Genomic DNA, 13,191 nt, shown 5'->3' on the forward strand with positions numbered 1-13,191 from the left:
TATATAGAAGGACTTCCCACACCACTCCACTGAGGTCCAGAAGATGATATCCAGACAATGGAGAGTTGTCTGAGCAGTCAAGAGCACTTGTAGGTCTTTCAGAAAGCCTAAGTTTAATTTCCAGTGTCCTCATGGTGGGAAGCTCATAGCTATATGTAATTCCAGTCCCAAAGGATCTGATGTCCTTTTCTGACCTCCACAGGCACGGAGCACACACATGGTGCACATATATACATGTAGTCAGAACACTTATACACATGAAATAATAAAATTTAAAAAAATTAACTGGGGTAGCAGACAACTTTAATACCAGCACTGGAGAGACAGAAATAAGCATATTTTTGTGAGTTTGAGACCAGCTAGAATACAGAGTGAGTTCCAGGACAGCCAGAGCTACATAGTGAGACCCTGTCTCAAGAAACAAACAAAACCACAAACGCAACAAAACAAATTATCACTCTAAAAGTGAGTCTCTCTGGGCTTCTGTCCAAGACATCGGACTTGAGCCAGAAGTCCTCCCATCCCCTTTCCCTCACAGTGGAGCTGCCTTTTCATCAAGAGTACAGAGCTTCCAACAAACAAGTACCCGGCTTTGGAGAGCCTTGTCTAGGGGTCATCCTGGCAAAGCAGGTACCTTGACTTTACACTAATGTTGACAACTCCCTCAGCAGCCCGTCCTGTCAGAAAAGCCTGCTGCCTTGTGGAGGCAAGAGGCTGGAGACCACTTCTTTCCAGGAATTTTAAAATATATTTTATTTTTAAATTATTCTGTGTCTGTATGTGAGTGTGTGCATATGAATACAGAGCCAGTGGAGGCCGTAGGATCCCTCTAGAGCTGGAGCCCCAATATTGAGCGGCTCTGCATGGGTGTTCGGATACTGAACTCAAGTCCCCCGTAAGAGTTTTTAACCCTGAGCTATTTCTACAGTCCATTCGATTTTTTTGAATTAAATGTATTTACTTATGAAGGGGGACACCTGTGGAAGTCAGAGGGAAACTTTTAGGAGTTGGTTCTGTCCCTCCAGCATGCAGGGAGATGTAGGGTTATTCTGTTTCTGTTTCTGTTTTTGTTTTTTGTTTGTTTGTTTGGTTGGTTGGTTGGTTTTTCAAGACAGGGTTTCTCTATAGTTTTTGTAGCCTGTCCTGGAACTATGTCTAGTTATGTAGACCATGCTGGCCTCTTAACTCACAGAGATCCTCCTGCCTCTGCCTCCTGAGTGCTGGGATTAAAGGCGTGCGCCACCACTGCCCAGCAGGCTGTCAGGTTTGACAGCAAGTACTGAGCAATCTTGCCAGTGCAGGAAATTTTACTGGCTTTAGTCTTTTTTCATAAAAACCTTGGGTTACTCTATCCTCTTTTCCTCCACTCTGCCTAAAGTCCAGTCCCTGAAGGTTTGGGGTTGGTGGGACTAACATGGTCCATGCTCCAGCTACTCTGGAAGATCAAAGCTTGGAAGTGGGCTATAAACCCAGTCCTGGCCCACCCTAAACTGGTTCTTGGGAGTTGGGATTGGCTGCTGGGAGTATGAAGCTATGCTCAGCTCTTACCTCCTGCTTCTACTCCTCTAACCTACCTTGCCTTGTGACCAGACTCTCAGAAATTCTGGACTTGTGTGGTAGTGCAGACCCTGCTGCCTATGTCCTTCTAGGTCCTTTAAACCTACAACTTGTCACCCTTCCCCTCAGTTGAGAGACACTGCTGTCAACGCAGTATCTGCTAGTAAAAACCCTTGCTGGCTTCCTAAGTACCCTGGGTGAGTCTATCTGCTGGAGTCTCTCCTTTCCCTACCACGGATGGTTGGACTTGGTTTGTTACAAGGGAAGTGGGTGGGTGTTCATCTGGAGGTGTTCAAGAAATAAACCAAACTGTTTGTTTGGAAGCATCATCCCAGCCTCTGGTATCCATACACCCAAAGAGTCTGGAATGTTTGGGTTAAGGCTTCACCTAAGCCCCTGGCATCCATATATCCAAAGAGTCTGGAATGTCCCAGTGGAAGTCTCTCCCCCTGGGAGTTGCCTCAGTCCAGACTCCACCCCAGAGAAAGTCCGTCAAATGATGACCCCTCCTCAGAGATGCTCAAGACCACTCCCACCGGTTACTTAACCCCCCAGAGAACAAACACGTGGTTTTCAGGTCTTCCTTCCCTGTCTCCTCTCTGGAGGGCTGGAAGGCCCCCAGGTGCGTTGGTGTCCGTTAAACCTGGGCTTTTTTAGTCTGATTTGGATTACCGCGTCGGTGGAAAGGTTCACGGGATGCAGAAACTTCACAGATCTCCAGGAACAGATTGCTGACCTGGGGAAATGAGACCACTGGGAACTGTGAATGCTTTCTAGATCTATTTTTATCTTATGTGCAATGTTTTTCCTGCGTGTATGTCTGTGCACTACCTGGGTGCCTGCTGCTGCTGGAAGTCAGAAGAGGATGTCAGATCCCCTGGAACTAGAGTTACGGATGGTTTTCAGCCACCATGTGGGTGCTGTGAATCAAAGCTGGGTGTTTACAAGAGTAGGAAATGTGCTTAAGTCCCGAGACATCTTTCCAGCTGGGAAACACATTTTTCTAACACACTGAGAGGAACTATGAGGTCGTGTTTACTGTTTAAACCCTGAGAAGAGCTTGTAGTGATAGAAGTGCATATTTGTCCTGGGGCACTTGCCTAGCATGCAAGAGGTAAAAGGTTTTAACCATAGCACCAAAAAGACAATGAGACAGAGAAAGAGAGGAAGAGAGTAAAAGAGAGAGGGAATGAAAAAGAGGAAGGGGTGGTAATGGGAACAGAAAGAAGGGAGGGAGGGAGTAACCTGGGCAACACTTGATTTTAGTCTACTCTAACACTGAACCATATCCCCCACTCAACTGATGGTATTTTAAACTAAGTTTGTGGTATCCATAGAAAGGTACAATCCGCAAGTGATGTGGGAGTCCCTTCTGTGTGCTGTGATTACCATTAATGAATAAAGGAATTGCTTTGGGCTTATAGCAGAGCTATAGGGGAACAGAGCTAGGTGGGGGAAACTAAACTGAATGCTGGGAGAAAGGAGGCAGAAGCAGAGAGAAGCCATGTAACCCTGCTGGAGACAGACGCCAGAACTTTAGCCGGTAAGCTACAGCCATGTGGCAATATATAGATTAATAGAAAAGGGTTAAATTAATATGTAAGAGTTAGGCAATAAGAAGCTAAAGCTAATGGGCCAAGCAGTGATTTAATTAATACAGTTTCTGTGTGATTATTTCAGGGTTAAGCGGCCAGGAACAAACTAGCAGCCTCCTTACTACAAGCAAGCTATTGTTTTCAAAAGTATTCCATTCAACTAGGGTAGCATAATTTAATTTTTTCTTTTTTCTGTCAAAAGAAATTTGGGCTTTTTCCTTATGTTTCTGTAAGTAATGTTCCCCTCTTACTAGTTCTCTTTGCTGTTTGGTGATAGAGTCTAAGGCCACTAGGTTATATACACAAGGCAAGTATCACTCTGCTACATCCTAGATGTCCTCTGTCTCTCTGTTGTCTCTGTCCCTCTCTCTCTGAATAGGGTCTCATAAAGTCCAGTTTGCTCTCAACTGCTATGTAGTAGAGAATGGCCTTGAATTCTTGTTCTGCCGCCTCTCTCTCCAGTGTGCCAGCATCACCAGGATGCAAATCCCATTTCTTGTGATGATAATCAATTTTCTTCCTTAAACTGTACACTGTAGGAGCCAGCCGTGATAAGCTAAATATGAACAGATCACCCAAAGGAAGTTCTTTTCTTCCAATCATTATCACCTGCCAGTGTAGAACTCAGCTATCAATAAGTTTAATAGAGGCCTGAGTCTCAGTAGTTTACCCTGAAGCAATACCTGGTTGCAGGAAGAACCACAAACTGAGATTACGCAAGCACCACCCAAGAACAGACCATCCAAAGGAAATGCCTGATATTCCAACCATTTGTAATGAGCATGGAAACAGATTCTTCTGAATGAATAAATAAAGGGGAATCTGTAGTGTAGATAGAGCAGGAAATTTATTGAATAAGAATGAATGCAACTTGGTGTAATGTAAAAGCAGTTCGTCTTGTGTGTGGTGTGGAAAATTACTAAGGTGAAATATTAAGAGAACATTTGCCCGCTTGAAGGCTGCCACACCCATCTGGTCCTGCCAGATGAGGGGGCTGCACCCAGCAACCGTGGTAACGAAGTAATTTTGCCACACAAGAGGGACCCCCACCCTTCTGTGGTCAGTCGATACTGATAACCCAGGACATCTGGTTATCGCAAGGATCAAACGAGGGGCAGTTTTGAATTGACTTAAAAGAGAGGGCTGAAGCAGGACAGTTATCTCACTTCTCACAATGGCCTGGACACCAAGCCTTGTAAAGAGAGATCCTCCAAGCCTGCCTCCCGGAAAGCAGAAATATTAAATGCCTTGCCTAAACATTTAATGCTCTGTCTCCAGGGTACAGAGCTTCATCTCCTGAAATCAGACATTTAACGCCTTGCATCCCGAATGCAAAGCCTCATTTCCTGAGAGTGGACATTGAAGGTCTGTCTCCTGAAAACAGACAAGATACTCTGCCTTTCAGAACGCTTTGGCATCCCGAGAGCAAAGCTTTGTCTTCGAGAATAGTGAACTCCTGAGACTTGGTCACCCGAAAAGCCAAGTCCATAGGCCCTACATTCTGAGATAGGCCACAGACGACATGGTCAAGGACTGATCCAGTACCCAATACCAACCTGGAACAGGACATTGGAACCTTATCTCCTGAGCACAGACTATGGGGTCAAGAGTCAATCTACGCTACCCAGTCTCCAGTGCGGACAAGAGCCCAGCCTGAAGAAATTCAAAAAGCCCTTTTTAAGCCAGGGAATACCAGGTCGTATGATGCTATTTCATGTGTGTATGAGATGTTAAGAGAAGAGCATAAATGTGTTAATACATATGTTTAGTGTGTGAAATGTTAAGAGATATCTTACGGATAATTAATAAGATTAGGAAATGTTAATAGATAAGGTTAAGGAGTGTTTTATAGATAAGTAATGGATAAGTTGTATTAAGGTTAAGAAGTGTTCTTTGAATAAGTGATAAGTTAGATTAAGGTTATGAATTGGTTTTATGTATTATGTTTAGTTGGATTAATAATTGTGATATTGAATTGCCTGTGTGTTGCCCATTATCAATCCCCCATGCCTATTAAGACTGTAAACCCCATTGATGCACTGGATATTGAAGTTGCTAGTAAAGAATCATTATAAAAACAATTCTTTTGCTTGGTCTGGTCACTCATCACTCTCTGGTGAGAAGGGCACAGAGTCCTCATAGATATTACTCGAAAAGAACCTGGAGCTGAAGTCCCCCAGCTCGTAACACCATTGTAGATAGGATGACCTGCCAGCGCACACTCACCAGGACACCCCTAGACAAATGTCAGCCAATCGGGTTCCTGAACCTCAGAAACCCCTCACTCCCACCTTTACTACTATATACACCCTAATCTAACTGAGCTCGGGGCTCTCTGTTTATTCCAATACTTTGGGCACGAGGAGAGACCGAGTTTGCAAACGTGCATAAAATAAAGGCTCTTTGCTTTTACATACGAGACTCAGTCTCCTTGTTGGCTTTTGGGGGACTTCGCGGATTTGGGCATAACAACACATGCCCAAATTCTGAAAAAAATAAAAAACTAAATCGTTTTTCCAAATTAGTTTAAGAAACAAAATACCCACAATGGTGGCCAGTGATATGTTCCTGCTGCCAAGCCCTGGGACCGAGTTAAGTTCCTGGGGTCCACATGGTGAAGGGAGAGAACTGACTCCTGCAAGATGTCCTCTCCGACCATTCACGCACACGTGCAAACACACACACACACACACACATACACACACACACCAGCGTTCCCGGCCCAAATGCTTCCAATGCCTGAGTTCAAGTAAACCAAGAAGCTGGGACCTGGGCTACAGTTTCAGGCTCTCGCTGGGCCTCCAGCAGAGCTCAGCCTCCGAAGAATTTAAAAAAAAAAAAAAAAACCACAATGGGCTGGGGCATGTTTACAATTCTTACTGGCCTGGAACACAAGTGGATTAAAATGGATTTCTCCTCTTCCCTCTCTCGCACTGGGGTTACAAATGTTCACTACAACCGGCATTTTGTTTTACATAGGTCCTAAGGACTGATATCAGGTCCAAGGTGGTCTTACGTTTGATCCCCATCACCACCAAAAAGAAAGAAAAGAAAAAAAAAAAAAAAAAAAAGACAGCAAGCAAGGAATAGATTTCTCAGTGGGATCCTTCCTCCATCACAGTAATTCTAAGGTTTTTTTTTTAAAGTTGTTTTTTTGTCTTTGCTTTTGTTTTGTTTGTTTGTCCCTTGCTATGCTGTGGTTAGAATCCAGGACTTCACACTTGATACACAGAGGCTCAAAAACGAGCCACACCCTGGTTACTAGAATTACTACGTTCTAGTCTGGAGGTCTGGAGGTCTGTCCTGTTCAGCTCTCCCATCCTCAGCTTCTGCGCCCTAGTGCATTTAGTCCTAGAATTCCCAGTACGTGACTCGAGACCAGTTTGTGTAGGCTGGGCTGCTCTGCTGGTGAACAGCTAGACGGTAGGCATGCAGCAAAGTTTTCCTGAGCATCCCGTAGGACAAGTCCCCACGTGAAACCTTGCTCTTCAGGTCTATCCCGCTGTGCACACCGCGAACCCGATCCGGCCCCACCTCCAGACCGAACGAGTACGTAGGACCCGCCCCAGAGGAGAACCCCCGGCCTCTGGATTGGTCAGAACAAGCGGCCTCGCCCCTAGGCAGAGGACAAGTAGCCGGAATAGCGACCCCGCCCCCACAGGTAGGTGGCCCCGCACCGAGTAGTTAGCCCCGCCCCGGGTAGGAGGTACCGCCCCCGAGGTAGGCACGCTGCCCTGAATAGGTGGCCCCGCCCCCAGGAAGGAGGCCCCGCCCCCGCCGTGCTGGCTCATTCTAAAATCCGTGCTACTGGCGGGTACCAGTTCGGCGGTAGCTGCGTGGAGCTGTGTACTGGTTTCAGCCGGTTCAGTGCCGCTCCCCGCCGGAGGCTGTTCCGGAAGTGACACAGCAACGCAATCTTCTCTTCCGCCGCCATCCCGGTTTGTCAAAGGACAATTGGTGCTGGCCCTGGGTTGGGCCTACCTAGAGAGGGTCTAGTGACGTGGAGGGTCCGGGTGTGGGTGGTGACCAGGGGACAAGCGCCTGCTCCTGTCCAGACCGGCGGGAAGCGTCCTGTCTGTACGCTGCGTCCCCCGGGTGCTTTTTGCATTTTTTTTCTTTTTGAAATAATGCCTCAATATAGTACAGAGTGGTTTCGAACTCCTACCCTCCTGACCCAACTTCCGACGTGCTGGAATTACAAGAAATAGCCACTACCCAAGACTCGAGCCTGGTTTCCTGTCTTACCCTCTTCAAAAGTCCCTAGAAAACCTTTCTGGTTTCTTTTTATTCCAGAAGAAAAAGAATTCACCTGTCAACATACATTTAGCTGAGTCTCGCTTTAAGTCTTGAGGCTGCAGGGTCCTGGCGATTCCGATGTTTTCAGGTGAGCCCTGGGTAGAAAGACCATTTCTGCCAGTCATGTCACCCTATTTATTTTTCTTTTCGAATCAGAGTCTTTGATAGCCCAGGCTAGCCTCGACCCATGTTCCCTCTCACAACTTTGCTATTGCTGGTATTCAAGGTGTATACCACTATACCTGCTTCCGTGTGGTGATTCCGAAACAGTGACATCAAAACAAACATAGAACTGCCACCTTGGGGTAACAGTCCAAGGAGAGAAGTAATTTTAATGGAGACTGGTCAGTTCTTTCAACATACAGAAAGAGGGGAAGAACTTGAGAAGGGTTTGTTATTTACATTGGAAAAAAAACATTTGAGTGTATTTGTTACTTTCTCCCTGTTCTGACAAAGTGCCTGAAAGACCCAACCTTAAAGTGAGAAAGGCTGGCTCACAGCTTAAGGGATATAGTCACCAGCCGGTGGTGGTGCCCCACTCCTTTAATCCCAGCATTTGGGATGCAAAGGCAGGAGGATCTCTGAATTTGAAGCCAGCTTAGTTAGTCTACATATCAGGTTCTAGGACAGCCTGGCCATATTATAAAACCGTGTCTCAAAAACAAAAAAAAAAAAAAAAAAAAACAAAAAAAAAAACCAAGAAAAAAACAAAGTAAAAGTAAAAAATAAAAGTAAAAAAAAAAAGTAAAAGCCAACAATTTAAAAGTAGACTAGATGTATAAATAACTTCATAAGTTACTACAGTCTTAGTGTTATGGTTCCATCCTTTAGGTCCTATGATTACAGTCTCTGTACCCAATACCTAACTTTATTAAAATACAGATTCTAATCAACCTGTACATATTTTGCTAGCACAGATGTGGATGGAGCACTCTGTTTAGTGTCTTCTTAATGGTTTCTCAGCTGCAGTTTGCCTTCATCTCCAGGGAAATATAACATACTTTTTCCAAACCACTGTGAATACCTCCGTTTGAGTCTTATTACAGATAATCTTGCAGACAGAATCTTGACTTCAGTTTTATCCAGGAATACAAGTATGATAATACGTTATGACTTCTTCTAAAGACACGCATTGGACACTCCCTAAAGTCACACATATACGGGGCTGACGAGATGGCTCAGCCCAAGTTCAGTTCCTCAGACCCACATGGTGGAAGGATAGAACCAACTCCTCCAAACGGTTCTTTGCTCTCCCGTTAGGTCCTCTGGAGACTCCGTCATGGAAATGGTTTCAGTCGTCTCGTGCTTCCTGGAGTCTCGGGGTCACCATTCTAGCTGGTATCTACTCACATGCTCTTGATGGAAGAAACAACACCCTCTTTTGAGGCAGTGCCTCAGGTATTCCAAGTTGACTTCAAACTGTGGTCAAGGATGATCCTAATGATCCTCCACCTCTTGAATCCTGGGATTATATGCATGCACCATCATACCTGGTTTTATGCAGTGCTAGGAATGGAAGCCATAGCCTAGTGCTTGCTAGCCAAGTACACTGCCAACCAAGCCAAATCCTCCGCCCCAGACTCTCTCAGCCTCTTGGCACGTGCCTTAAAATCCCAGTTGCTAACTACATGCTGGAATGTCTAGGAAATAGTCTCTGAAAGACCTGAGCACATGATCCTTTATGCTCAGTTGCTAATCATACTTAGCCTTATAAAAACCCCATCAAGATGGACAAGATGCTTCTGTAAAATACAGTCTCCAGACTGGGGTCCATAGAGTGCTAACCTAGCATGTGTGAGGAGGCCTTGGATCCATACTTTGTACCACAGAAACAAAACCAACCTAGATGTGGTGGCTCATGCCTTAATCTTAGCACTTGGAATCTGAGACAAGAGGATTATTTCAAATTTGAGGCTATCCTGTCCTGCGATGTATAGTGAGTTCTAGGCTAGCCTAAGGCTGTTGAGTAAGACCCTGAAAACCTTGGCCAACAGGTGTCCCCATGTTACAACCACAAACTTGGCTACCGCCTAAAAATTGTTCCATTCAGAATGAATGCCAGGGATCTCTTGATTCACAGATGCTAAAATAGTCATCAGTGTCACATTTCAGGCTGGGTACATAACTTAGCCATAGAATGCATGCTTAATATGTATGAGACCTATGTTAGAATTCTACCACCTAACAAAGAACATCACATGTCTCTATTTCTTCTGAGGTCAGAGTAGAGTATAGTGGTCGTGTCCAGGTCCTGGTGGGTCTTTTTTTATATTTATCGTGTGTGTGTGTATGTATATGTGTATATGTATGTATATATGTATGTGTGTATGTATGTGGACATGCATGTAGCACAGCACTTGTGTGGAGGTCAGAGGATAAATTTGCAAGAGTTAGTTTATCCTTTCCCTATGTAGGTTCTGGGGATTGAACTCAGATTGCCAGGCTTGGTAGCAAGCACCTTCTACCTGCTGAGCCATCTCACCTACCCAGACACTTTATTGCCTTTGGAGTTTCAGGTATTACAACAGGAGCCCTGGTATGTATTTCACTTTTCCAAATGTGTAATTGGAAAAGGCAGCCAATGAGACTTTCAGTTCCTCATAAATTCAACATAGCCAGTTTTGCTGAAAGGTACAGCAGACTCTTCAAGCAACTTAAAATTCCAGCTCAGGAGCTAGGGCTGGAGCTCAGTTGGTTAGCATGCTCACCTCCCATGCACAAAACCCTGCCTGAATTCTACCCCCAGAACTGTGTAATAGGTATAGTGCTGCCTGACAGGAATCCCAGCACTTGGGAGATGGAGGCAGAAGAATCAAGTATTTCAAGATCATCCTCAGCTACATAGCAAGTTTGAGGATAGCCTGGGCTACATGATCCTGTCTCAAAATAAAATTCCAATCCAGCAAAAGAACCTCTAAGTTTCAATGTTGCTCCAAGTCTTCAAGGCTTAGCCTGTCTTGTGAGATTTTCATCTTTCCTTCATCTCATGAGGTACAGGACTGATTGAGGGTGTGTGGTTTCCTGATCCATTTTCCAGAAATTGTTCATTGGACTAAGTGGCTGTTTTTCTGACATGGGGTCTATTTGAACTTATACTTTCATTAAAACAAAACAAAAACTGTTGGGTGGGACCAGGCTTTCTGCTTTGTTGGTGATTTCATTAGTTTACAGGGTAGAGACTCACATTTCCACATAAGCCATTGTTTCTCCCAAGCACGGCAGAAGTAGAGACCCATCTCCACCCACCTGGGATATCAGATGGAAAGGGTAACACACTTCCACATCCCACTCAGCATCACTCTGGCCTGGGAGTCCCCACTGCTGCTGATGTCACTTTAAATCACTCCATTCCCCTTTGCCTCCCCAGTGATGATGCTATATCAGAGCTGTTGTCACCCATGACACCATTGACTAGAACTTACATCTTGAGGTCACCCATGAACTTCCTCTCAAGGCACATATTGGACACAAGACTTTTGCAAGCATTTAGACTTGAGTTCAAATCTCCAGCACCCCATGTAGAAAGTCAGCTATGGCTGTACATATGTCTGAGTCCAGAGCTGTAGGGAGCTCAGGCTGGAGGATCTCTGGGTTTTGCTGACTATAGGTCTAGCTTCAATTTTGTTAAATATCTTGTCTCAAGAGATGATAGAGCAGGACACCCAATGTTCCCTTTTGACCTCTGCACACAAGATCATATACATTCTACACATGTGCACATACACCACAAAGAACAAACACAAAACAAAACCAAAGTCTTTTTTTTCTCAAGTAGGCATTGGGCAGCTGTATGTAGTATGTAGCACATGCCTATATTCTAGAACCCATCTAAGAAATCACATCTGGGAGCATGAGCAACTGTAATCCTGAGGCTGAAGAGATGGAGCCAGGAGAATCTCAAAAGTGACCTGGCTAAGCAGCCTATCAGTAGGTTTAGTGAGAGTTCTTGTCTTGAAAAACTAAGTTGGAGAGAGCTAGAGAGATGGCGTAGTGCTTAAGAGGAGGTTGCCCTCTTGCGGAGGACCTGGGTTCAGTTCCCAGCACCCGGTTGGTGGTTCCCAACCACCTGTAGCTCCAGCTTCAGGGAATCCAATGCCGTCCGGCTTCCGCAGGCACCCACACACAGACACATAACTTAAAATAATAAAAATAAATCTTTAAAAGGTGTAGAGTGAAGGAAGACATTTGAAATCAACCTCTAGCCTCTACATGTATGCACACACATGGACACACACACAAAGCATGATTGTAGTTACCTACACTTGGATTGGAAGCATCACCTCAGCTCCCTAGTACCCCTTTATACAAAGAGTCTGGAATATTTAGTTGGGGGCTTCTCCCCAGCCCCTGGCATCCATTTTTGAAATGTTGGGTGGAAAATTCCATTTCAAGCTCCCCTGGAAGTTGCCTCAGTCCAAACTCCACCTCCAAGAAAGCCCGCCAAACAGTGACCCCTCCCCAGGGAGGGTCAAGACCACTCCCACAGGCTATTTAAACTGCCCCCCAGAGAATAAACATGTGTCTTTCCTTTTTTCTCTCCGGTTCTCCTCCCCAACTCCCTGCTTTTCCAGGGGCCACCCAGGAGCGCTGATACCCATTAAAGCTGGGCATCTTCAAATTCAGTCTGATTTGGTATGATTGGAATTACTGTGTTGGTGGAGAGGTTTGTCAGTCAGAAAAATACTTAACAAACACAAATGTGTGTGAGTGCCGTGATGTGCAAGTGGAGGTCAGAGGACCATCTGTGTGTCATTCCTCACTATCCAGCTTGCTGGGGCAGGGTCTCGTCATTCACAGCTGTGTTGCTGAGCTAGCCGGCCTGGAAGTTCCCAGGAACTCTCATGGCTCCCCCTCCCATCTCAGTAGTACCCCTGGGATCACAGAAGGCACTACCTCATTTGACTTTTGTTTTGTTTTGTTTGTTTTTCGAGACAGGGTTTCTCTGTAGCTTTGCAGCCTGTCCTGGAACTCTTCTGTAGACCAGACTGTCCTTGAACTCAAGAGTTCCACCTGCCTCTGGCTTCCGAGTGTGAGAATTAAAGGCATGTGCCACCCTGACTGCCCAGCTCTCATTTGACTTTTACATAGGTCCTGAGAAGCCAAGCCAAGCTCAGGTCTGCAGGCTTTAATGGTCAGTACTTTATCACCACTGAGCCCAACTGACCAGTTTCTTAGACATATAGAACCTTACTCCAGGACTGAGTCCCTAGCTGGTTTACTCAGAGAGAAGAACCCTTAGATTAGAGAGGGGACATCTTGAACATTGTTACAACTGTCCAGTAGTTACGGATGGTGACCCTCCTACATGAGACCCTGAGTCAAATAAATTAAATAAGGAAGTGAACCAGGTTTGGTGTAATAAGCATGGAAACAGATTCCTCTGAATGAATAAATAAAGGGGAATCTGTAGTGTACATAGAGCAGGAAATTTATAGAGTAAGAATGAGTGCAACTTGGTGTAATGTAAAAGCAGTTCGTCTTGTGTGTGGTGTGGAAAATTACTAAGGTGAAATATTAAGAGAACATTTGCCCGCTTGAAGGCTGCCACACCCATCTGGCCCTGCCAGATGAGGGGGCTGCACCCAGCAACCGTGGTAACAAAGTAATCTTGCCACACAAGAGGGACCCCCACCCTTCTGTGGTCAGTCGATACTGATAACCCAGGACATCTGGTTATCGCAAGGATCAAACGAGGGGCAGTTTTGAATTGACTTAAAAGAGAGGGCTGAAGCAGGACGGTTAT

The 13,191-nt window shown here is 45.3% G+C and overlaps 1 long non-coding RNA gene across 1 annotated transcript; it reads left to right on the plus strand.

Moving 5' to 3' along the window:
- Window positions 1-6,972: 6,972 nt before the first annotated feature.
- Window positions 6,973-11,822, plus strand: LOC119809913. Its single transcript, XR_005284690.1, has 3 exons — window positions 6,973-7,090; window positions 7,446-7,536; window positions 8,709-11,822. It is a non-coding gene; the product is annotated as an uncharacterized LOC119809913 (long non-coding RNA).
- Window positions 11,823-13,191: the final 1,369 nt, after the last annotated feature.

This window comes from Arvicola amphibius, chromosome 3 (assembly GCF_903992535.2).
Source record: "Arvicola amphibius chromosome 3, mArvAmp1.2, whole genome shotgun sequence".
Lineage (NCBI taxonomy): Eukaryota > Metazoa > Chordata > Mammalia > Rodentia > Cricetidae > Arvicola > Arvicola amphibius.